The sequence below is a fragment of the Oncorhynchus keta genome, chromosome 1 (assembly GCF_023373465.1).
Source record: "Oncorhynchus keta strain PuntledgeMale-10-30-2019 chromosome 1, Oket_V2, whole genome shotgun sequence".
Classification (NCBI taxonomy): Eukaryota; Metazoa; Chordata; class Actinopteri; order Salmoniformes; family Salmonidae; genus Oncorhynchus; species Oncorhynchus keta.
The window spans coordinates 99,159,384-99,172,415 of record NC_068421.1 but is presented as its reverse complement, the minus strand read 5'-3'; the positions used below and the strand labels follow the sequence as shown (position 1 = coordinate 99,172,415).

The 13,032-nt window shown below is 40.2% G+C and overlaps 1 pseudogene; it reads left to right on the top strand.

The window, feature by feature from the left end:
- The window catches only part of LOC127931867 (lipoma-preferred partner homolog), a 364,058-nt pseudogene extending 352,471 nt beyond the window's left edge, over positions 1 to 11,587 (top strand).
- The last annotated feature ends 1,445 nt before the right edge of the window (positions 11,588 to 13,032 follow it).

The window sequence follows — 13,032 nt, the reverse complement described above, 5'->3', positions numbered from 1 at the left end:
ACAGTGTTACCTCTACTATACAGTGTTACCTCTACTATACAGTGTTACCTCTACTTTACAGTGTTACCTCTACTATACAGTGTTACCTCTACTATACAGTGTTACCTCTACTTTACAGTGTTACCTCTACTTTACAGTGTTACCTCTACTATACAGTGTTACCTCTACTTTACAGTGTTACCTCTACTTTAAATTGTTACCGCTGTGAGGTGTGTATCTACTATGCAGTGTTACCTCTACTATACAGTGTTACCTCTACTATGCAGTGTTACCTCTACTATACAGTGTTACCTCTACTATACAGTGTTACCTCTACTATACAGTGTTACCTCTACTATACAGTGTTATCTCTACTTTACAGTGTTAACTTTACTATACAGTGTTACCTCTACTTTACAGTGTTACCTCTACTATACAGTGTTACCTCTACTATACAGTGTTACCTCTACTATACAGTGTTACCTCTACTTTACAGTGTTATCTTTACTATACAGTGTTACCTCTACTTTACAGTGTTACCTCTACTATACAGTGTTACCTCTACTTTAAATTGTTACCGCTGTGAGGTGTGTATCTACTATGCAGTGTTACCTCTACTTTAAATTGTTACCGCTGTGAGGTGTGTATCTACTATGCAGTGTTACCTCTACTTTAAATTGTTACCGCTGTGAGGTGTGTATCTACTATGCAGTGTTACCTCTACTTTAAATTGTTACCGCTGTGAGGTGCGTATCTACTATGCAGTGTTACCTCTACTTTAAATTGTTACCGCTGTGAGGTGTGTATCTACTATGCAGTGTTACCTCTACTTTAAATTGTTACCGCTGTGAGGTGTGTATCTACTATACAGTGTTACCTCTACTATACAGTGTTACCTCTACTATACAGTGTTACCTCTACTTTACAGTGTTACCTCTACTATACAGTGTTAGCTCTACTATACAGTGTTACCTCTACTTTACAGTGTTACCTCTACTATACAGTGTTAGCTCTACTATACAGTGTTACCTCTACTTTACAGTGTTACCTCTACTATACAGTGTTACCTCTACTTTACAGTGTTACCTCTACTTTACAGTTTTACCTCTACTTTACAGTGTTACCTCTACTTTACAGTGTTACCTCTACTTTACAGTGTTACCTCTACTATACAGTGTTACCTCTACTTTACAGTGTTACCTCTACTTTACAGTGTTACCTCTACTATACAGTGTTACCGCTGTGAGGTGTGTATCTACTATGCAGTGTTACCTCTACTTTAAATTGTTACCGCTGTGAGGTGTGTATCTACTATGCAGTGTTACCTCTACTTTAAATTGTTACCGCTGTGAGGTGTGTATCTACTATGCAGTGTTACCTCTACTTTAAATTGTTACCGCTGTGAGGTGTGTATCTACTATGCAGTGTTACCTCTACTTTAAATTGTTACCGCTGTGAGGTGTGTATCTACTATGCAGTGTTACCTCTACTTTAAATTGTTACCGCTGTGAGGTGTGTATCTACTATGCAGTGTTACCTCTACTTTAAATTGTTACCGCTGTGAGGTGTGTATCTACTATACAGTGTTACCTCTACTATACAGTGTTACCTCTACTATACAGTGTTACCTCTACTATACAGTGTTACCTCTACTTTACAGTGTTACCTCTACTATACAGTGTTACCTCTACTATACAGTGTTACCTCTACTTTACAGTGTTACCTCTACTTTACAGTGTTACCTCTACTATACAGTGTTACCTCTACTTTACAGTGTTACCTCTACTTTAAATTGTTACCGCTGTGAGGTGTGTATCTACTATGCAGTGTTCACTCTACTATACAGTGTTACCTCTACTATACAGTGTTACCTCTACTATACAGTGTTACCTCTACTATACAGTGTTACCTCTACTTTACAGTGTTACCTCTACTATACAGTGTTACCTCTACTATACAGTGTTACCTCTACTTTACAGTGTTACCTCTACTTTACAGTGTTACCTCTACTATACAGTGTTACCTCTACTTTACAGTGTTACCTCTACTTTAAATTGTTACCGCTGTGAGGTGTGTATCTACTATGCAGTGTTACCTCTACTATACAGTGTTACCTCTACTATGCAGTGTTACCTCTACTATACAGTGTTACCTCTACTATACAGTGTTACCTCTACTATACAGTGTTACCTCTACTATACAGTGTTATCTCTACTTTACAGTGTTAACTTTACTATACAGTGTTACCTCTACTTTACAGTGTTACCTCTACTATACAGTGTTACCTCTACTATACAGTGTTACCTCTACTATACAGTGTTACCTCTACTATACAGTGTTACCTCTACTTTACAGTGTTATCTTTACTATACAGTGTTACCTCTACTTTACAGTGTTACCTCTACTATACAGTGTTACCTCTACTTTAAATTGTTACCGCTGTGAGGTGTGTATCTACTATGCAGTGTTACCTCTACTTTAAATTGTTACCGCTGTGAGGTGTGTATCTACTATGCAGTGTTACCTCTACTTTAAATTGTTACCGCTGTGAGGTGTGTATCTACTATGCAGTGTTACCTCTACTTTAAATTGTTACCGCTGTGAGGTGCGTATCTACTATGCAGTGTTACCTCTACTTTAAATTGTTACCGCTGTGAGGTGTGTATCTACTATGCAGTGTTACCTCTACTTTAAATTGTTACCGCTGTGAGGTGTGTATCTACTATACAGTGTTACCTCTACTATACAGTGTTACCTCTACTATACAGTGTTACCTCTACTTTACAGTGTTACCTCTACTATACAGTGTTAGCTCTACTATACAGTGTTACCTCTACTTTACAGTGTTACCTCTACTATACAGTGTTAGCTCTACTATACAGTGTTACCTCTACTTTACAGTGTTACCTCTACTATACAGTGTGACCTCTACTATACAGTGTTACAGTGTTACCTCTACTATACAGTTTTACCTCTACTATACAGTGTTACCTCTACTATACAGTGTTACCTCTACTTTACAGTGTTACCTCTACTATACAGTGTTACCTCTACTTTCCAGTGTTACCTCTACTTTACAGTGTTACCTCAACTATACAGTGTTACCTCTACTTTACAGTGTTACAGTGTTACCTCTACTTTACAGTGTTACCTCTACTTTACAGTGTTACCTCTACTTTACAGTGTTACCTCTACTATACAGTGTTACCTCTACTTTACAGTGTTACCTCTACATTACAGTGTTACCTCTACTATACAGTGTTATCTAAACTATACAGTGTTACCTCTACTTTACAGTGTTACCTCTACTGGGCAGTGTTACCTCTACTTTACAGTGTTACCTCTACTTTACAGTGTTACCTCTACTATACAGTGTTACCTCTACTATACAGTGTTACCTCTACTATACAGTGTTACCTCTACTTTACAGTGTTACCTCTACTTTACAGTGTTACCGCTGTGAGGTGTGTATCTACTATGCAGTGTTACCTCTACTATACAGTGTTACCTCTACTATACAGTGTTACCTCTACTTTACAGTGTTACCTCTACTATACAGTGTTAGCTCTACTATACAGTGTTACCTCTACTATACAGTGTTACCTCTACTTTACAGTGTTATCTCTACTTTACAGTGTTACCTCTACTTTACAGTGTTACCTCTACTATACAGTGTTACCTCTACTATACAGTGTTACCTCTACTATACAGTTTTACCTCTACTTTACAGTGTTACCTCTACTATACAGTGTTACCTCTACTTTACAGTGTTACCTCTACTATACAGTGTTACCTCTACTTTACAGTGTTACCTCTACTATACAGTGTTACCTCTACTTTACAGTGTTACCTCTACTTTACAGTGTTACAGTGTTACCTCTACTTTACAGTGTTACAGTGTTACCTCTACTATACAGTGTTACCTCTACTATACAGTGTTACCTCTACTATACAGTGTTACCTCTACTTTACAGTGTTACCTCTACTTTACAGTGTTACCTCTACTATACAGTGTTACCTCTACTTTACAGTGTTACCTCTACTGGGCAGTGTTACCTCTACTTTACAGTGTTACCTCTACTTTACAGTGTTACCTCTACTATACAGTGTTACCACTACTATACAGTGTTACCTCTACTTTACAGTGTTACCTCTACTTTACAGTGTTACCTCTACTTTAAATTGTTACCGCTGTGAGGTGTGTATCTACTATACAGTGTTACCTCTACTATACAGTGTTACCTCTACTATACAGTGTTACCTCTACTATACAGTGTTACCTCTACTTTACAGTGTTACCTCTACTATACAGTGTTACCTCTACTATACAGTGTTACCTCTACTTTACAGTGTTACCTCTACTTTACAGTGTTACCTCTACTATACAGTGTTACCTCTACTTTACAGTGTTACCTCTACTTTAAATTGTTACCGCTGTGAGGTGTGTATCTACTATGCAGTGTTACCTCTACTATACAGTGTTACCTCTACTATACAGTGTTACCTCTACTATACAGTGTTACCGCTACTATACAGTGTTACCTCTACTTTACAGTGTTACCTCTACTATACAGTGTTACCTCTACTATACAGTGTTACCTCTACTTTACAGTGTTACCTCTACTTTACAGTGTTACCTCTACTATACAGTGTTACCTCTACTTTACAGTGTTACCTCTACTTTAAATTGTTACCGCTGTGAGGTGTGTATCTACTATGCAGTGTTACCTCTACTATACAGTGTTACCTCTACTATGCAGTGTTACCTCTACTATACAGTGTTACCTCTACTATACAGTGTTACCTCTACTATACAGTGTTACCTCTACTATACAGTGTTATCTCTACTTTACAGTGTTAACTTTACTATACAGTGTTACCTCTACTTTACAGTGTTACCTCTACTATACAGTGTTACCTCTACTATACAGTGTTACCTCTACTATACAGTGTTACCTCTACTATACAGTGTTACCTCTACTTTACAGTGTTATCTTTACTATACAGTGTTACCTCTACTTTACAGTGTTACCTCTACTATACAGTGTTACCTCTACTTTAAATTGTTACCGCTGTGAGGTGTGTATCTACTATGCAGTGTTACCTCTACTTTAAATTGTTACCGCTGTGAGGTGTGTATCTACTATGCAGTGTTACCTCTACTTTAAATTGTTACCGCTGTGAGGTGTGTATCTACTATGCAGTGTTACCTCTACTTTAAATTGTTACCGCTGTGAGGTGCGTATCTACTATGCAGTGTTACCTCTACTTTAAATTGTTACCGCTGTGAGGTGTGTATCTACTATACAGTGTTACCTCTACTATACAGTGTTACCTCTACTATACAGTGTTACCTCTACTTTACAGTGTTACCTCTACTATACAGTGTTACCTCTACTATACAGTGTTACCTCTACTTTACAGTGTTACCTCTACTATACAGTGTTACCTCTACTATACAGTGTTACCTCTACTTTACAGTGTTACCTCTACTATACAGTGTTACCTCTACTATACAGTGTTACCTCTACTATACAGTGTTACCTCTACTTTACAGTGTTACCTCTACTTTACAGTGTTACCTCTACTATACAGTGTTACCTCTACTATACAGTGTTACCTCTACTATACAGTGTTACCTCTACTTTACAGTGTTACCTCTACTTTACAGTGTTACCTCTACTATACAGTGTTACCTCTACTTTACAGTGTTACAGTGTTACCTCTACTTTACAGTGTTACAGTGTTACCTCTACTTTACAGTGTTACCTCTACTATACAGTGTTAACTCTACTATACAGTGTTACCTCTACATTACAGTGTTACCTCTACTATACAGTGTTATCTAAACTATACAGTGTTACCTCTACTTTACAGTGTTACCTCTACTGGGCAGTGTTACCTCTACTTTACAGTGTTACCTCTACTTTACAGTGTTACCTCTACTATACAGTGTTACCTCTACTATACAGTGTTACCTCTACTATACAGTGTTACCTCTACTATACAGTGTTACCTCTACATTACAGTGTTACCTCTACTATACAGTGTTACCTCTACTATACAGTGTTACCTCTACATTACAGTGTTACCTCTACTATACAGTGTTATCTAAACTATACAGTGTTACCTCTACTTTACAGTGTTACCTCTACTGGGCAGTGTTACCTCTACTATACAGTGTTACCACTACTATACAGTGTTACCTCTACTTTACAGTGTTACCTCTACTTTACAGTGTTACCTCTACTTTACAGTGTTACCTCTACTATACAGTGTTACCTCTACTATACAGTGTTACCTCTACTTTACAGTTTTACCTCTACTTTACAGTGTTACCTCTACTTTACAGTGTTACCTCTACTTTACAGTGTTACCTCTACTATACAGTGTTACCTCTACTTTACAGTGTTACCTCTACTTTACAGTGTTACCTCTACTATACAGTGTTACCGCTGTGAGGTGTGTATCTACTATGCAGTGTTACCTCTACTTTAAATTGTTACCGCTGTGAGGTGTGTATCTACTATGCAGTGTTACCTCTACTTTAAATTGTTACCGCTGTGAGGTGTGTATCTACTATGCAGTGTTACCTCTACTTTAAATTGTTACCGCTGTGAGGTGTGTATCTACTATGCAGTGTTACCTCTACTTTAAATTGTTACCGCTGTGAGGTGTGTATCTACTATGCAGTGTTACCTCTACTTTAAATTGTTACCACTGTGAGGTGTGTATCTACTATGCAGTGTTACCTCTACTATACAGTGTTACCACTACTATACAGTGTTACCTCTACTTTACAGTGTTACCTCTACTTTACAGTGTTACCTCTACTTTACAGTGTTACCTCTACTATACAGTGTTACCTCTACTATACAGTGTTACCTCTACTTTACAGTGTTACCTCTACTTTACAGTGTTACCTCTACTTTACAGTGTTACCTCTACTTTACAGTGTTACCTCTACTATACAGTGTTACCTCTACTTTACAGTGTTACCTCTACTTTACAGTGTTACCTCTACTATACAGTGTTACCGCTGTGAGGTGTGTATCTACTATGCAGTGTTACCTCTACTTTAAATTGTTACCGCTGTGAGGTGTGTATCTACTATGCAGTGTTACCTCTACTTTAAATTGTTACCGCTGTGAGGTGTGTATCTACTATGCAGTGTTACCTCTACTTTAAATTGTTACCGCTGTGAGGTGTGTATCTACTATGCAGTGTTACCTCTACTTTAAATTGTTACCGCTGTGAGGTGTGTATCTACTATGCAGTGTTACCTCTACTTTAAATTGTTACCGCTGTGAGGTGTGTATCTACTATGCAGTGTTACCTCTACTTTAAATTGTTACCGCTGTGAGGTGTGTATCTACTATACAGTGTTACCTCTACTATACAGTGTTACCTCTACTATACAGTGTTACCTCTACTATACAGTGTTACCTCTACTATACAGTGTTACCTCTACTTTACAGTGTTACCTCTACTATACAGTGTTACCTCTACTATACAGTGTTACCTCTACTATACAGTGTTACCTCTACTATACAGTGTTACCTCTACTATACAGTGTTACCTCTACTTTACAGTGTTACCTCTACTATACAGTGTTACCGCTGTGAGGTGTGTATTTACTATGCAGTGTTACCTCTACTATACAGTGTTACCTCTACTATACAGTGTTACCTCTGTGAGGTGTGTATTTACTATACAGTGTTACCTCTACTATACAGTGTTACCTCTACTTTACAGTGTTACCTCTACTATACAGTGTTACCTCTACTATACAGTGTTACCTCTACTATACAGTGTTACCTCTACTTTACAGTGTTACCTCTACTTTACAGTGTTACCTCTACTATACAGTGTTACCTCTACTTTACAGTGTTACCTCTACTTTAAATTGTTACCGCTGTGAGGTGTGTATCTACTATGCAGTGTTACCTCTACTATACAGTGTTACCTCTACTATGCAGTGTTACCTCTACTATACAGTGTTACCTCTACTATACAGTGTTACCTCTACTATACAGTGTTACCTCTACTATACAGTGTTATCTCTACTTTACAGTGTTATCTTTACTATACAGTGTTACCTCTACTTTACAGTGTTACCTCTACTATACAGTGTTACCTCTACTATACAGTGTTACCTCTACTATACAGTGTTACCTCTACTATACAGTGTTACCTCTACTTTACAGTGTTATCTTTACTATACAGTGTTACCTCTACTTTACAGTGTTACCTCTACTATACAGTGTTACCTCTACTTTACAGTGTTACCGCTGTGAGGTGTGTATCTACTATGCAGTGTTACCTCTACTTTAAATTGTTACCGCTGTGAGGTGTGTATCTACTATGCAGTGTTACCTCTACTTTAAATTGTTACCTCTGTGAGGTGTGTATCTACTATGCAGTGTTACCTCTACTTTAAATTGTTACCGCTGTGAGGTGCGTATCTACTATGCAGTGTTACCTCTACTTTAAATTGTTACCGCTGTGAGGTGCGTATCTACTATGCAGTGTTACCTCTACTTTAAATTGTTACCGCTGTGAGGTGTGTATCTACTATGCAGTGTTACCTCTACTTTAAATTGTTACCGCTGTGAGGTGCGTATCTACTATGCAGTGTTACCTCTACTTTAAATTGTTACCGCTGTGAGGTGTGTATCTACTATGCAGTGTTACCTCTACTTTAAATTGTTACCGCTGTGAGGTGCGTATCTACTATGCAGTGTTACCTCTACTTTAAATTGTTACCGCTGTGAGGTGTGTATCTACTATACAGTGTTACCTCTACTATACAGTGTTACCTCTACTATACAGTGTTACCTCTACTATACAGTGTTACCTCTACTATACAGTGTTATCTCTACTTTACAGTGTTACCTCTACTTTACAGTGTTACCTCTACTATACAGTGTTAGCTCTACTATACAGTGTTACCTCTACTATACAGTGTTACCTCTACTTTACAGTGTTACCTCTACTTTACAGTGTTACCTCTACTATACAGTGTTACCTCTACTTTACAGTGTTACCTCTACTTTACAGTGTTACCTCTACTTTACAGTGTTACCTCTACTTTACAGTGTTACCTCTACTATACAGTGTTACCTCTACTATACAGTGTTACCTCTACTATACAGTGTTACCTCTACTTTACAGTGGTACCTCTACTATACAGTGTTACCTCTACTTTACAGTGTTACCTCTACTTTACAGTGTAACCTCTACTATACAGTGTAACCTCTACTACACCGTGTTACCTCTACTTTACAGTGTTACCTCTACTATACAGTGTTACCTCTACATTACAGTGTTACCTCTACTTTACAGTGTTACCTCTACTTTACAGTGTTACCTCTACTATACAGTGTTACCTCTACTTTACAGTGTTACCTCTACTTTACAGTGTTACCTCTACTATACAGTGTTACTTCTACTATACAGTGTTACCTCTACTTTACAGTGTTAGCTCTACTTTACAGTGTTACCTCTACTTTACAGTGTTACCTCTACTTTACAGTGTTACCTCTACTATACAGTGTTACCTCTAATTTACAGTGTTAGCTCTACTTTACAGTGTTAAAGCCCTAACCTCCATGTTTAATATATGATAAAGCCCTAACCTCCATGTTTAATATATGATAAAGTCCTAACCTCCATGTTTAATATATGATAAAGTCCTAACCTCCATGTTTAATATATGATAAAGTCCTAACCTCCATGTTTAATATATGATAAAGTCCTAACCTCCATGTTTAATATATGATAAAGCCCTAACCTCCATGTTTAATATATGATAAAGTCCTAACCTCCATGTTTAATATATGATAAAGCATTGAACCGGGATCTGTTTCCAGCCATCCACTCTGGTCACCTTTATGTTCTCCCCTCTACGGGATCTGTTTCCAGCCATCCACTCTGGTCACCTTTATGGTCTCACCTCTACGGGATCTGTTTCCAGCCATCCACTCTGGTCACCTTTATGGTCTCACCTCTACGGGATCTGTTTCCAGCCATCCACTCTGGTCACCTTTATGGTCTCACCTCTACGGGATCTGTTTCCAGCCATCCACTCTGGTCACCTTTATGGTCTCCCCTCTACGGGATCTGTTTCCAGCCATCCACTCTGGTCACCTTTATGGTCTCCCCTCTACGGGATCTGTTTCCAGCCATCCACTCTGGTCACCTTTATGGTCTCCCCTCTACGGGATCTGTTTCCAGCCATCCACTCTGGTCACCTTTATGGTCTCCCCTCTACGGGATCTGTTTCCAGCCATCCACTCTGGTCACCTTTATGGTCTCCCTCTACGGGATCTGTTTTCAGCCATCCACTCTGGTCACCTTTATGTTCTCCCCTCTACGGGATCTGTTTCCAGCCATCCACTCTGGTCACCTTTATGGTCTCCCCTCTACGGGATCTGTTTCCAGCCATCCACTCTGGTCACCTTTATGGTCTCCCTCTACGGGATCTGTTTCCAGCCATCCACTCTGGTCACCTTTATGGTCTCCCCTCTACGGGATCTGTTTCCAGCCATCCACTCTGGTCACCTTTATGGTCTCCCCTCTACGGGATCTGTTTCCAGCCATCCACTCTGGTCACCTTTATGGTCTCCCCTCTACGGGATCTGTTTCCAGCCATCCACTCTGGTCACCTTTATGGTCTCCCCTCTACGGGATCTGTTTCCAGCCATCCACTCTGGTCACCTTTATGGTCTCACCTCTACGGGATCTGTTTCCAGCCATCCACTCTGGTCACCTTTATGGTCTCCCCTCTACGGGATCTGTTTCCAGCCATCCACTCTGGTCACCTTTATGGTCTCCCCTCTACGGGATCTGTTTCCAGCCATCCACTCTGGTCACCTTTATGGTCTCCCCTCTACGGGATCTGTTTCCAGCCATCCACTCTGGTCACCTTTATGGTCTCCCTCTACGGGATCTGTTTCCAGCCATCCACTCTGGTCACCTTTATGGTCTCCCTCTACGGGATCTGTTTCCATCCATCCACTCTGGTCACCTTTATGGTCTCCCTCTACGGGATCTGTTTCCAGCCATCCACTCTGGTCACCTTTATGGTCTCCCCTCTACGGGATCTGTTTCCAGCCATCCACTCTGGTCACCTTTATGGTCTCCCCTCTACAGGATCTGTTTCAGCCATCCACTCTGGTCACCTTTATGGTCTCCCCTCTACGGGATCTGTTTCCAGCCATCCACTCTGGTCACCTTTATGGTCTCCCCTCTACGGGATCTGTTTCCAGCCATCCACTCTGGTCACCTTTATGGTCTCCCCTCTACGGGATCTGTTTCCAGCCATCCACTCTGGTCACCTTTATGGTCTCCCCTCTACGGGATCTGTTTCCAGCCATCCACTCTGGTCACCTTTATGGTCTCCCCTCTACGGGATCTGTTTCCAGCCATCCACTCTGGTCACCTTGTTGTTACCCCCTGGATGGGCATGTCCTCTGTAAGAGCTGTAACACCAGCCGTATCCAGGCCCTCACCGCCAAGGCTACCACTGACCTCTGAACCCCAGATACCCTGCTACACCGCCAAGGCTACCACTGACCTCTGAACCCCAGATACCCTGCTACACCGCCAAGGCTACCACTGACCTCTGAACCCAAGATACCCTGCTGTTCCCGCTATCTGCTCCCATAGCCCAGCCTGGCTGGCTGCAGCACGCACACACACACAGAGAGACACAGACACACACACACACACACACACACACACACACACACACACACACACACACACACACACACACACACACACACACACACACACACACACACACACACACACACACACACACACACACACACACACACACACACACATAAAGAGACATACACACGTTCAGATACACACCTATATATACACACACTAAGCCAGCTTCTCTCTTGCACACACACCTATGAACATTATGATTACGTTTATTACGTTTATTCCGATGTGCTCCTGATGACTGTCCTGTTCCTCCTTGGGATGTGGCCCAAATTGTTCCCTATGGAGGTCGTAACGGGCCGATAGGGCTCTGACGCGCATGTATTTCACTACATAGGGAATAGAGTGCTGTTTGGGACTGACTGCCTCTGGCCTGTTTCAACACAGTGTTTAAACCTAGAGTTGATGTCTGTGCCCCCAGCAAAAAAAAAAATTGAATTAACATAATTAACAAATCTGTCTGTTTAAGCTGGACATATGCTGTTGTTTGTTTTGTTTTGGTTGTATGCGTCTCAATCCACCAGATCTGCCGACAGCTAGACAAAACAGATAGATTTGTTTATTATGTTAATTCGTTGTTGTTGTTGTTTTGGTTGCATGCCGATGTCGCCGCACCTGTGGTGAAAGGTGGCAGAGCTACAATGGAGTCTCTCAGTCCAGGAGACATCTGCAGCATCCGAACGGTTTGGGCGTGCAAAACGAAAAGGAGCCTTTATGGAAAGATTAGAGTCTCACGAACACGATGGTGTTCTCCGATTGGCTCTACGACCCCACAAGCTTCACAGGTCTCGTCCGATATACCAACATCCAAACAGTTTGTTTTGCTGTATAAATCTGTTAAAATGGGCTAATAGCAGTAAGGACAAATTCAATCATCAAATAATTGTTAGTTGTGATTTTTTTATTATACTTACAGTGGTCCTAAAAATTAAAATAGCCTAAAGATCATTGCTATGACCATCTTAAAGCAATTCCATATGACCATCTTAAAACAATTCCATATGTTAGAATAGAAGAAGTCCAAGCCCCGGGCCCTTAGACCTTAATTAATGAGACCCAACACATTGATACCGAAATTGGACGTCTATCCATGTCCATCTTAAAACAATTCCATATGTTAGAATAGAAGAAGTCCAAGCCCCGGCCTTAATTAATAGACCTTAATTAATGAGACCCAACACATTGATACCGAAATTGGACGTCTATCCATGTCCATCTTAAAACAATTCCATATGTTAGAATAGAAGAAGTCCAAGCCCCGGGCCTTAATTAATAGACCTTAATTAATGAGACCCAACACATTGATACCGAAAT